Raw genomic sequence first — 14,197 nt, forward strand, 5'->3', positions numbered from 1 at the left:
TAAGGTTCCAATACGTGTTCCCCAAACTCAGGTTGAAATTTAATCCTTTACATAGTAGTGTTAATCCTGAAACCTTGACTTCAGGAGGCCTATGTTCCAGCCAATTGGATTGTGTGCTTTCAGGAAGACTTGACCGAGCACATTTGGTTCCCTTTCTCCCTGCGGACACAGGAAGAAAGCAGCAAGGTTCCATCTTGAAAGGAGAGAAAAGCCTTCAGCAGTCACTTCAGCTGCCAGTGTGTTGACCTTGGATTTGCTCTCTCCAGAAATGTGATAAATCAAGTTTTTATTCTTTTTTTAAATTTTTTTATTTGATATATTTTTTATTTACATTTCAAATGATTTCCCCTTCTCTGCCCCCCCCCACTCCCCGAAAGTCACATAAGCCCCCTTCCCTCCCCCTGTTCTCCCACCCACCCCTTCCCACTTCCCTGTTCTGGTTTTGTCCTACACTGCGACACTGAGTCTTTCCAGAACCAGGGGCCACTCCTCCTTTCTTCTTGTACCTCATTTGATGTGTGGATTATGTTTTGGGTATTCCAATTTTCTAGGATAATATCCACTTATCATACCATGCATACCATGATTGATCTTTTGAGACTGGGTTACCTCACTTAGTATGATGTTCTCCAGCTCCATCCATTTGTTTAAGAATTTCATGAATTCATTGTTTCTAATGGCTGAATAGTACTCTATTGTGTATATACCACATTTTTTGCATCCATTCTTCCATTGAGGGACATCTGGTTTCTTTCCAGCTTCTGGCTATTATAAATAGGGCTGCTATGAACATAGTGGAGCACGTATCCTTATTACATGCTGGGGAATCCTCTGGGTATATGCCCAGGAGTGGTATATAGCTGGATCTTCCGGAAGTGACATGCTTTATAAGTTGTTCAGTCAAGGTATTTTGTTGCGCCAGCAGGAACCGACTAAGACAAATGCTCTGGAGATAGAAGGACCAAATCCTTTAATAGAGTGTGGTATAGAATCATGAAAACACCCATCACTGCTGGGTGTGGCGCCTCACGCCTTTAAGCCTGGCTCTCTAAAGGCAGAGGCAGGAGGATCTCTGAGTTCACAGTCAGTCTGCTTTACAAGGGAAGTTCTAGGTCAACTAGGGTTACACAGTGGCACCCTGCCTAAAGACATTGTGTGTGTGTGTGTGTGTGTGTGTGTGAGAGAGAGAGAGAGAGAGAGAGAGAGAGAGAGAGAGAGAGAGAGAGAGAGAGAAGAAAAGCTGAGAGGGGGGAAGAATGGAGGGAGGAGGTGAAGGGAGGGGGAGGAAGAAAGAGATGGAGAGGGAGGAGAGAGAGAGAGAGAGAGAGAGAGAGAGAGAGAGAGAGAGAGAGAGAGAGAGAGAGAGAGAGAGAGAGAATGAATCATTTCTAAATCCCTGCTCTGTGGTAGCTTGGAGAAAGTGGCTGCATATTTTTAGACTATATCCACATCAAGCTACATAAAAGAAACATTCTTTTAAACACTCCAGGCACCTATGAAGGAATGTGCTGTTCCCACGAAACTTTCTTATTTGCTCCACAAGACCACCACAAAAGCCTTCAATTACAGCAGCCACGTTAACAATGTTGCTGAGGTCTGGATTTTCTTCACCCTGAAATGGTAAGAAATACACGTTGAAAGAGAAAATTTCCCAGGAAAAGCTCCAAATGCAAGCACTAAATTCTTAAGAGACTTCCAAGGAGGAATCTGCACGCCTGTGCTAGCCTCAGGTGGTCCCCGCTCCCCTTTCTCTGGGGCTCTCATGGAACCCACGCAGGCAGGGCAAGGGGAAACAGGTAATTTGTCTTTAGATATTAAGTGGGGGCTTTTTTTTGTGTCTCTTAGGCTGTCTTCTGGCCTGTTCCATTTTGATTTTTCTATTTTCTCTTCCCAATTGCGACCTGCATGCACAGTTTTGGAAAGATTTTGCAATGGAGTCAGAAGGAAATTTAAATAGATATGCAGCATGGATCAAAACACAGGATTTCTCTTCTCTTGAGGAATATCGAAGGAACTACTATTCTTAGTATTTAGAAAATTCTTCTAGCATGCCGCTTGAGTCTTATTGTTTTATATCAAAGATTTTTAACATTTGGTTTCTACGGATGCAAGTCATAAACTTCTTGCTGCCCAGAATTTTGAATGCCAGTTTCATTTTTAGTAAGTTCCATGTTTTCTTTTCTTTTTTTTTCCAAAAAAAAAAAATAAATCTATTACTCACTCAGTTCTGAATCAAGTTCTTGCCTAAGCAAACAGTCTACCAAGGAGCAAGTTCTCACCTCTTGTTTTGTTTTTATTGTTTTGTGATAGGATCTTGATACATAACCCTGGCTGTCCTCAGACCTGAGGTTCTATTTCCTCCAACCCCCTCAGGGCTATGATAACAGGCGTGCACCACCATGTCCAGCCTCTGGACTTCTTTTCCAGAATAGTACAGGCAGGTAAATGGAAAACATGTTCTCTACCTATGCTATTTCTATTACTAAGGGTGGGCTGATTAGTTTTGGTGGGGGTGGGGGGGAAATGTTTTCTTTTGTTAACTAAAATCACCTGGGAAAGGGGAACCCTAATTGAAAATATGTGCCTCCATCAGTTTATCCATCAGGCCTATCTTTGTGGGATTTAGTTGATTAATGGTTGATGGAAGAAATCGCAGCCCACTGTGGGTAGCACTCTCCCTAGGCAGGTGGGCCTGAACTGTCTAAGAAAAGCAGCTGTGCCAGCCAGGGGAATAGAGCCAGTAAGCAGTGTCAACCTGTGGGTTCTGCTTCAAGTTCCCACCTTGAGTTTTTGCCTTGCCCTTCCCCTTAGTGATAAACCGTAACCAGTAAGCCAAATAAACCCTTTCCTTCCCAAAGCTGCTGATCATCATGGTCTTTATCATAGCCACAAAGGAACAAACTGGGACAGTGGGAAGGACTTTATGCTTCTAGGAAAAGCTGTGGTTATAAGATGTCTTTACAAATGGCCCAGATGTTGCAGTAGAAACAGCTGAAGGCAGGCTGAAGTGGCAGAAGCTTTGCAAAGTCAAGCACCCAAAGGCATTGATACAGGCAAACAGTGCGCTGGCAACAAAGGTCATAACTTCTCCCCCAGCCAATATTCTGTGTAGTTTAGAAGCATTGGTGGAACGTTAGCTGGGGGAGCTTATTTTTCCAACTGAAACTATGTTGAATATATAAATCAAACTGCAGAGACATGATACCTTATTAATTTGAGTCTTCTGACCCACGAACACAATGTGTCTCTTGTTTTATTTAAATCTCTTAAAGTTACTCCTGTCATAGTTTTTAGTTTTCAATGTATAGATATGTCATGGTACAACTTGGATCTTATCCCAGATATTTCATAATGTTTGTGCATTGTAAACAGCATGAATTTTAATACCAACTTCTGAACATCTGGCTCATGTGAAGATAGTCTAAAAGAAGGTGGCTAAAAGATACTAATATATCAAAACACATTGACCTTCAGGTTTTGACATTATATCTTGTCACATCTATAAGTGTAATTATTAGTTTCACTGACTTTTTTAGTATGTCCATCAGGTATTGCTCCATGACAAATCAGGTCATCTGTGAACAAAATCAGTCCTTGATGCTTTCTGATCTCAACACCTTGCATTTCTCTTCAATGTCTGGCTGAACAAATAAGAATGTGTATATTTTGATCAACACAATTTTTAAGCGTAAACTCTGCCTTATTTCTTATCTAAAAGGAAAACATTCAGTTTGTTGGTAGATGTGGTGACTTACAGAGATATTGTACGTGGGTCATCTAACAGGTGGAAAAGAAAACCAGGCATGAATTTGGGGTTATTTTTGGAAGATTTTTAAATCTTTTCTATATTTCTTCATATACTCTTATGAGTGGCATTTGGGTTATTAAGAAGATGAACCATGTCCACAGAATAGAAACAGAAGGAACACTACCCAACTCCTTCTATGAAGCCACAATTACTCTGATACCAAAACCACACAAAGATCCAACAAAGAAAGAGAACTTCAGGCCAATTTCCCTTATGAATATTGATGCAAAAATACTTAATAAAATTCTTGCCAACCGAATCCAAGAACACATCAAAACGATCATCCACCATGATCAAGTAGGCTTCATCCCAGGGATGCAGGGATGGTTCAATATAAGGAAATCCATCAATGCAATCCACTACATAAACCAACTCAAAGTAAAAAAAAAAAAAACATATGATCATTTCATTAGATGCTGAAAAAGCATTTGACAAAATTCAGCATCTTTTCATGCTAAAAGTCTTGTAAAGAACAGGAATTCAAGGCCCATACCTAAACATAGTTAAAGTAATATACAGCAAACTGGTAGCCAACATCAAACTAAATGGAGAGAAACTTGAAGCAATCCCACTAAACTCAGGGACTAGACAAGGCTGTCCTCTCTCTCCATACCTTTTCAATATAGTACTTGAAGTTCTAGCTAGAGCAATTAGACAACATAAGGAGGTAAAGGGGATACAAATTGGAAAGGAAGAAGTCAAATTATCACTATTTGCAGATGACATGATAGTATACTTAAGTGACCCAAAAAACTCCACCAGAGAACTCCTACAACTGATAAACAACTTCAGCAAAGTGGCTGGTTATAAAATCAACTCAAGCAAATCAGTTGCCTTCCTATACTCAAAGGATAAGCAGGCTGAGAAGGAAGTTAGGGAAATGACACTCTTCACAATATAAAGTATCTTGGTGTGACTCTAACCAAACAAGTGAAATATCTATATGACAAGAACTTCAGGTCTCTCAAGAAGGAAATCGAAGAAGACCTCAGAAAATGGAAAAATCTGCCATGCTCGTGGATTGGCAGGATTAATATAGTTAAAATAGCCATCTTGCCAAAAGCAATCTACAGATTCAACGCAATCCCCATCAAAATTCCAACTCAGTTCTTCACAGAGTCAGAAAAAGCAATTCTCAAATTTATCTGGAATAACAAAGAAACCAGGATAGCTAAAACTATTCTCAACAGTAAAAGAACTTCTGAGGGAATCAGTATCCCAGACCTCAAGCAATACTACAGAGCAATAGTGTTAAAAACTGCATGGTATTGGCACAGTGACAGACAAGTGGACCAATGGAATAGAATTGAAGACCCAGAAATGAATCCACACACCTATGGTCACTTGATCTTCAACAAAGGAGCGGAAAACATCCAGTAGAAAAAAGATAGCCTTTTCAACAAATGGTGCTGGTTCAACTGGAGGTCAGCATGCAGGAGAATGCAAATTGATCCATTCTTATCTCCTTGTACTAAGCTCAACTCCAAATGGATCAAGGACCTCCACATAAAACCAGATACACTGAAACTAATAGAAAAGAAACTGGGGAAAACCCTTGAGGACATAGGCACAGGGGAAAAGTTCCTGAACAGAACACCAATAGCTTATGGTCTAAGATCAAGAATTGACAAATGGGACCTCATAAAATTACAAGGATTCTGTAAGGCAAAGGACACTGTCAAAAGGACAAATTGGCAACCAACAAACTGGGAAAAGATTTTCACCAACCCTACATCAGATAGAGGGCTAATATCCAATATATACAAAGAACTCAAGAAGTTAGAACCCGGGAAACCAAATAACACTATTAAAAAATGGGGTACAGATCTAAACAAAGAATTTTCACCTGAAGAAATTCGGATGGCCGAGAAGCATCTTAAGAAATGCTCAACATCATTAGTCATTAGGGAAATGCAAATCAAAACAACCCTGAGATTTCACCTCACACCAGTCAGAATGGCTAAGGTTAAAAACTCAGGAGACAGAAGGTGTTGGCAAGGATGTGGAAAAAGAGGAACACTCCTCCACTGCTGGTGGGTTGTAAGATGGTATAACCACTTTGGAAATCAGAAAACTGGACATGACACTTCCGGAGGACCCTGCTTTACCTCTCCTGGGCATATACCCAAAAAAAATCCCCCGGTATGCAATAAAGACACATGCTCCATTATGTTCATAGCAGCCTTATTTATAATAGCCAGAAGCTGGAAAGAACCCAGATGTCCCTCAATGGAGGAATGGATACAGAAAATGTGGTATTTTGTGGTAAATTAATTACCACAATTAATTTACAGAAATTAATTGTGGTAATTAATATGGTCATTTCGTTAGATTCCGAAAAAGCATTTGACAAAATCTAGCATCCTTTCATGCTAAAAGGTAGCATGGTATTATTAATAGGTAAATAATCTTTACACACAATGGAATACTACTCAGCAATTAAAAACAATGAATTCACAAATTTTTTAGGCAAATGGTTGGAAAATATCATCCTAAGTGAGGCAACCCAATCACAAAAGAATACATATGGAATGCAATCTCTGATAAGTGGATATTAATTAGCCCAGAAGCTCTGAATACCCAAGGCACAGTTAGCATAACAAATGACTCCCATGAAGAAGTAAGGAGAGGGTCCTGATCCTGGAAAGGCTTGATCTAACATTGGAGGGGAGTATCAGGACAGAGAAAAAGGAGAGAGGTGATTGGAGAATGAGTGGAGAGAAGGTTTATGGGACATAGGGGGAGGGGGGAACTGGGAAAGGGGAAATCATTTGGAATGTAAACAAAGAATATAGAAAATAAAAATATATAATTAAAAAAAGAAGATAAACCATGTTGATAAATCTTTAAGTATTAAATAAAAACTGCTTCCATGAGATTAAGATCAAGTGTTCATATAAACTGTCTTTTTTAAAAAAGAAAAAGAGTGAATACCATGATTGATCTTCTGAGACTGGATTACCTCACTTAGTATGATGTTCTCCAGCTCCATCCATTTGACTAAGAATTTCATAAATTCATTGTTTCTGATGGCTGAATAGTACTCCATTGTGTAAATATACCACATTTTTTGTATCCATTTCTCTGCTGAGGGACACCTGGGTTCTTTCCAACTTCTGGCTATTACAAACAGGGCTGCTATGAACATAGTAGAACATGTGTCCTTATTGCATGCTGGGGAATCCTCTGAGTATATGCCTAGGAGTGGTATAGCAGTGTCCTCCAAAAGTGTCATGTTCAGTTTTCTGAGGAACCGCCAGACTGATTTCCAGAGTGGTTGTACCAATTTGCAACCACACCAGCAGTGGAGGAGTGTTCCTCTTTCTCCACATCCTCGCCAACACCTGCTGTCTCCTAAGTTTTTAACCTTAGCCGTTCTGACTGGTGTGAGGTGAAATCTCAGGGTTGTTTTTATTTGCATTTCCCTAATGACTAATGATGTTGAATATTTTTAAGGTGCTTCTCAGCCCTCCGAAGATCAATCATGGTATGCACTCACTGATAAGTGGATATTAGCCTAGAAACGTGGAATACCCAAGACATAATCCACATATTAAATGATGTCCAAGGGGAATGGAGGAGTGGCCCCTGGTTCTGGAAGGACTCAGTGTAGCAGTATAGGGGCATACCAGAACAAGGTAGTGGGAAGGGGTGGATGGGGGAATAGGGGGAGGAAAGAGGGCTTACGGGACTTTCGGGGAGTGGGGAGCCAGAAAAGGGGAAATCATTTGAAATGTAAATAAAAAATAAATTGAATAAAAAAATAAAAAAGAAAAAGAAAAATCTTTCAAGTAAGCTGTCATGAATACCCTATGTCAAAAACATAGACAAACATGTGAATCTTTCCACCATGTCAGACCTTATTAACTGACAATAAATTCACAAGGGATGCTGGTTTCTCTAACAAAAGCTTCCGAATTTGTCCTAGTTTACTTGGTAGCTCTAAGGAAGGCAATTTTGTTTTGTTCTGTTTTGTTTAGTTTTAATTCCAGCCTTAAGTACTAAGATCACCTCTCACATCTCACATTCTACATCCTACAGTGAATCTATGTAATGTCTAGATATGTATGTCTGTAGGTTACAGAATAGCTACGAAGCGCTAGAGATGACACAGCTGAGTTCAAGGAGTTTTGGAGGATACTGATAGAAGCAGAAATGGAAAGCTGGCAAGAATGAGGAAAAAAAGGAAAGAAAAAATGAAGCCGTTGTGGGGATAAGAGAGCGAATTCTGATGTCGTAGAGTCAGGCTGCTTCTGGGTCACAGGTTTGAGCTGAGCCTCAGGGCTGAACAGAGCTAGAGACGTAAGGCACAGAACTAAGAAGGTCATAGAGGCAAAGGGCAAGGCTAAATTCAGACATATAAATGGCCAGACAGCACGTCCAGAGAGATACGATGGACAACAAACTGAGCAGGGCTGCATCAAGAGTAGAGACAACCAAATGGAAGCCCCCAAGACTGTCCGGAGTTCTCTACCTACAGGTCTCTAGATGCCCATAGCACACTGGGTGCTCAGATGACAACAGGTAAGTAGAGATGTCCCCCCCCCCATTCATGGGACCAGGTGGGTATGTCACACCCATCCTATATCTGATAAGCTGCTGAGTCTGGCTATGCTGATCTGATTTTAATACCGTCCCTATTGTACCCAGACAAACTTATAGGGTGGCACCTTTTCTACTTTTAGCAATAAAGTTATTTATCAGCCAGTGTCTTGTGGGTGGTGCTAAACAGATGACACTGTTTATGTGCCCACTAAGATACTGAGTCATCCTCCATCTTCAAACCAGAGTCAAAAGCTGCTTGGAAAATGGAGTTTCTTGGGGGCAACGCAAAGCCTGAAAAACTCCTCTCTTACACAATCTAGTAACGTCGAGCAGGTCACAGCTTGATCTCAGCAGATGTCTTCCTGTGAGCAAGGAAAGAAAAAAATGAGATAAGAAAAATTAGACTTTACTCTGAAGAGCAGAAAAGGAGCTTTGGAGGATCATAAGGGTAAGGATAAAGTCCCTGAAAAATACAGAGGAACAGACAGGCAACATATTGCAGAAAAGTAAACCAAATTAAACACCATTGCATCCCTGCTGCTCTCAGTGTATGTGTAGTGGGCAGGGGGTACAGGATGTCCCTACCTACAAGGTTCTCCACATGGAAATGACTGGCAGTCCTAGCTTCAAGACAAGCTCCAACTACAGTGTAAAGTTTGGTGAGACAGAAACTGGTTCCCTCCAGTGTATAGGCCAACCCAGAAAGAAATCTCATTTTGTCACTCTCCGTGACTCAGGGCCAGGCACCACTGTGTGAGAGAAACCTTGCCATTTGAGGCTGGGGACATAACAGGGGAAACCCTAGGTTAGGAAGCCTATCTGCCACAGCATCAAGGTGAGGGACTTCCTTGGGTCAGAGCTGTGTAAAGATGTTGGTCAAATGCTGCATAAGACATGCAAGATGTAGGGAATGATAGTGAGATTTAGCCTACTTTTGGTGGCTGGGAACAGATGTCATCACTACGGTTTGTGGGTGAGTTTATGGTATGAGTGTTGGTATGAGTTTATGGGTGAGGTTATTGGATACTGAGTTTATGGGTGAGCTGATCTTTAGAATGAAGTATCTGTCAATCACTGCTATAAAGATGCAAAATCTACCAGCAACCACAACTTCATCCTTCTAGCAAGATCTTCTAACAAGTACTTAGGGTGTCTTAAAATGTGAGGACAGCTCTTCTGTCTGTAGAGATCTCAGTGCTGTGATCACTTCTCAGACTCTCAGCATACCCTGAGACTCCCTGTCCCAGCTAGAACATTAGCTGCCTGGGGTTGGGGACCTTATCTGGAAATATCCTGAGGGTAAAAAGGTCTGCTCAGCCCATAGACTGCAAAACTAAACGTGGCCAGCAGGGGACACTGGTTCACAAAGAAGAAACTACTAAACAAGGACTGACAGAGTTCAGTCACTGATCCAATTCAGACTCAAATGCCAGTCAAGACATAAGAAAGACCCTTCACAATAGCCACAAACAGTATAAAGTATCTTGGGGTGACTCTTACCAAACATGTGAAAGATCTATATGACAAGAACTTCAAGACTCTGAAGAAGGAAATGGAAGAAGACCTTAAAAAATGGGAAAACCTCCCATGCTCATGGATCGGTAGAATCAATATAGTTAAAATGGCCATTTTGCCAAAAGCAATATACAGATTCAATGCAATACCCATCAAAATCCCAACTCAATTCTTCACAGAGTTAGAAAGAGCAATTATCAAATTTATCTGGAACAACAAAAAACCCAGGATAGCTAAAACTATTCTCAGCAACAAAAGAAAATCTGGGGGAATCAGTATCCCTGACCTCAAGCAATACTACAGAGCAATAGTGTTAAAAACTGCATGGTATTGGCACAGTGACAGGCAGGAGGATCAATGGAACAGGATTGAAGATCCAGAAATGAACCCACACACCTATGGCCACTTGATCCTCGACAAAGAGGCTAAAAACATCCAATGGAAAAAAGATAGCCTTTTCAACAAATGGTGCTGGTTCAACTGGAGGTCAGCATGCAGAAGAATGCGAATTGATTCATCCTTGTCTCCTTGTACTAAGCTCAAATCCAAATGGATCAAGGACCTCCACATAAAGCCAGACACTCTGAAGCTAATAGAAAAGAAACTGGGGAAGACCCTTGAGGACATCGGTACAGGGAGAAAGTTTCTGAACAGAACACCAATAGCGTATGCTCTAAGAGCAAGAATTGACAAATGGGACCTCATAAGGTTACAGAGTTTCTGTAAGGCAAAGGACACCATCAAGAGGACAGATCGGCAACCAACAAATTGGGAAAAGATCTTCACCAATCCTACATCAGATAGAGGGCTAATATCCAATATATATAAAGAACTCAAGAAGTTAGACTCCAGAAAACCGAACAACCCTATTAAAAAATGGGGTACAGAGTTAAACAAAGAATTCTCACCTGAAGAACTTCGGATGGCGGAGAAGAATCTTAAAAAATGCTCAACTTCATTAGTCATTAGGGAAATGCAAATCAAAACAACCCTAAGATTTCATCTTACACCAGTCAGAATGGCTAAGATTAAAAATTCAGGAGACAGCAGGTGTTGGAGAGGGTGTGGAGAAAGAGGAACACTCCTCCACTGCTGGTGGGGTTGCAAATTGGTACAACCACTCTGGAAATCAGTCTGGCGGTTCCTCCGAAAACTGGGCACCTCACTTCCAGAAGATCCTGCTATACCACTCCTGGGCATATACCCAGAGGATACCCCACCATGTAATAAGGATACATGCTCTACTATGTTCATAGCAGCCCTATTTATAATTGCCAGATGCTGGAAAGAACCCAGGTATCCCTCAACAGAAGAGTGGATGCAAAAAATGTGGTATATCTACACAATGGAGTACTATTCAGCCATTAGAAACAATGAATTCATGAAATTCTTAGGCAAATGGATGGAGCTAGAGAACATCATACTAAGTGAGGTAACCCAGACTCAAAAGGTGAATCATGGTATGCACTCACTAATAAGTGGTTATTAACCTAGAAAACTGGAATACCCAAAACATAATCCACACATCAAATGAGATACAAGAAGAAAGCAGGAGTGGTCCCTGGTTCTGGAAAGACTCAGTGAAACAGTATTCGGCAAAAACAGAACGGGGAACTGGGAAGGGGTGGGAAGGAGGACAGGGGAAGAGAAGGGGGCTTACGGGACTTTCGGGGAGTGGGGGGGGCTAGAAAAAGGGAAATCATTTGAAATGTAAATAAATTATATCGAATAAAAAAAAACATCTGGCAATAATCTGGCAAATAAAAAAAAAAAAAAAAAAAGAAAGACAAGAGACCACACTATGGCTGACTCCTCCACAGGCATGCAACAATGTCAGCTTTCCTTGTGGCTGCTACACCTACTGCTGGTTACCTTAATTTTGCTACACATTTGGCAATATCTTTATCACATTTAAAGATGTTTTTATTTTTTCCCCTTGAAATATTCACTTTATTTAAATTTTCTTCTTACTGGTCACTGCTTATCTTAACCCCCTCTTCTTTGTCTCCTATTTTTTTCTCCTTTTCTTCCATGCTATACTTTCAGTAAAGTTTTTACTTTATCATACAGGACATGTTTACATTATGCGTTAAATTCCATTTTTATAGTTATCTCATTTTGTTGGTAAACACTTAAATTGATGGGAAATAATTTTGCCTTTTTTTCTAGTTTGTTGTTTCTTTTTCTTTCCCTCTGTAGCATTATTTTCTACTCCCCATCTACTCTTTTCATTTATTTATTTATGTCATTTTCCTTTTATTTGTTTATTTCCTTGTATTTCACTTGCTTCTCTTCTACTTTCTCCTCTTCCTATCATTACTATTCATTTACTATAGATGTAAATAACATTAGTGTGTACTAATTACTTTTTAATGGCTATGACAAAATACCATGACCAGGGCAACTTATACAAGGGTTTATTTGGGCTTATGGTTCCAGGGGAATGAGAGTCTGTTGGGGCAGAGAGACGTGGCAATAAGTAGCAGGCATAATAGATACTGGGGATGCATATCTTTGAACTGGAGATACATAGTTGAGATAGCTGCCTGGGAATGGCATGAGTCTTCAAACTCCCAAAGCCTGTCTCTTGTGACATAATCCTGTCAGCAAGGCCACACCTCCTAAGCCTTTCCAAACACCACCATGAATGGGATCAACTATTCAAATGCCCAAGACTACGAGGAGGGTGGGGGACATTCTAATTAAAATAGTTACAAACCTCAGTACATTCTGTATTAGGTTTTCTATTTTATAGTCATTAGTGATAAGTTAGTGGGCATTAACCGATTTTAAGCTAATTTTTATGTTCCGTTAAGTGTGATGATACAATCATCACACTTTGATTTCTTTTCTGTGTGTGTGGGGGGGGGGATGGAGTAATGTTGATTAAGCCTTCAAGAATAGAGTGCTCAATAGAATTCCCCAAATAGAGATGATAAGATTCCCAGTTGAAATATGAAATATAAGAAACATGAAATAAAAGGCAGCACAACTCCTTCAAGAGGTATTTCCTCAATTAGCAGATTCAAACACACTGAAATAGATCAAAATGCCAGAATAATATTTCAAAATTTTATGGGTATAAATTACCAATGTCTTTAAAGAAGGTAAAAACATATTAATCCCATGCAGAATCAGAAGAGGGACGTTAGCAGAACAGAGAGAACCAACAATAAAATGGACGATACGACCACCAAATGGACAGAATGATCACAAACATGGAAGAAAAACCCAACAATGTGGTTAACATTTTGACAAAAATTAAGGACAAATGAAAAATTAAATGAATCAAATGAATACAGCATGAAATAGAAATACCTGGATCCTTTGAAAACTCAGTTATGTCAGATGGCTTGCTGGGGCAGACACCGAGGGAAGAATGTTTTGCTGAAGCAGACACAGGTGAAAGAATGCTTTGCAGAAGCAGACAAAGGTGGGAAGATGTTTCACTGAAGCAGACAACTGAAAATACACATGCCGTTTAGAAAGAATATAATTATGATCCCACAGACAGTGGGGAAGGCTCTGGCATTGGTTTGCCTTGCATCGAATCACTGATCTTTGCTTGTGACTTCATAGAGAGTAACTCACCACAAAAACTTCTTTTGATATTCTGGCACCTTCTTACCACTTTCACTGACTCAGGCTGATTGGCAGAACTTTAAGGTTTCATTGGGATTGAATTGCTATTGCTGATTTGTGAGTGGTGACTGCTGAGTGCGCTGAACTACAGCTGCAGATTTGTGTTGTTGTTTCCCTAGAGGACTGGACAGCTGACAATGAAGATTGGAATAGCCCCAAAGAACTATTTCCAAATAGGTCCACAACCCGTTTTCTATTAACCTTTGTTTTTCACTACCTCTGGTAGTAGGCTAGAAGGGAGGCTGAAGAGTTTACAAACTCTTTTAAAGTAGGTTTTGAAAAATATAAACCTACAACAGAAGAAAGAGCCACCAATGAATTTGACCAAACAAGAAAAAGTATGGGGAATGGAGCATGAACTGAAAAACAAAAACAAAAACAAAAAACCTACAATAAGTTATCAAAGGGAAGCAATAAGCATATCCAAATCATCCAAGGCAGCTGAACACCCACCATAAAGAGATCAAGCCCCAGAGTCTGTAGGAAAGAAGAGGGAACTGATATTAAAAATGTAAAGAAATAAAGAATATATTCAGTAAAATTATAGAAGAAAATGGCCCAAACATATGGAAAGGAATAGACACACACAGGAGCCTTTAGAAGCCAAATAATCCTCACCCAGTGAAGAACCACTCCATGACATATTATAAATCAGGATGTAAATGGAAGCTAAAAACAATATGGATG

The 14,197-nt window shown here is 40.1% G+C and overlaps 1 long non-coding RNA gene across 2 annotated transcripts in view; it reads right to left on the minus strand.

Moving 5' to 3' along the window:
* Positions 1 to 1,336: 1,336 nt before the first annotated feature.
* The window catches only part of LOC127665037 (uncharacterized), a 152,501-nt gene continuing 139,640 nt past the window's right edge, over positions 1,337 to 14,197 (minus strand). For both annotated transcript variants that reach the window (XR_007973303.1, XR_007973304.1), the window contains 2 exons: positions 8,665 to 8,715; positions 1,337 to 1,612 (listed from right to left, as the gene is read on the minus strand). This is a non-coding gene — a long non-coding RNA (uncharacterized LOC127665037). The remainder of the gene's footprint in view (positions 1,613 to 8,664; positions 8,716 to 14,197) is intronic.

Source organism: Apodemus sylvaticus, chromosome 14, assembly GCF_947179515.1.
Source record: "Apodemus sylvaticus chromosome 14, mApoSyl1.1, whole genome shotgun sequence".
Taxonomy (NCBI): Eukaryota; Metazoa; Chordata; class Mammalia; order Rodentia; family Muridae; genus Apodemus; species Apodemus sylvaticus.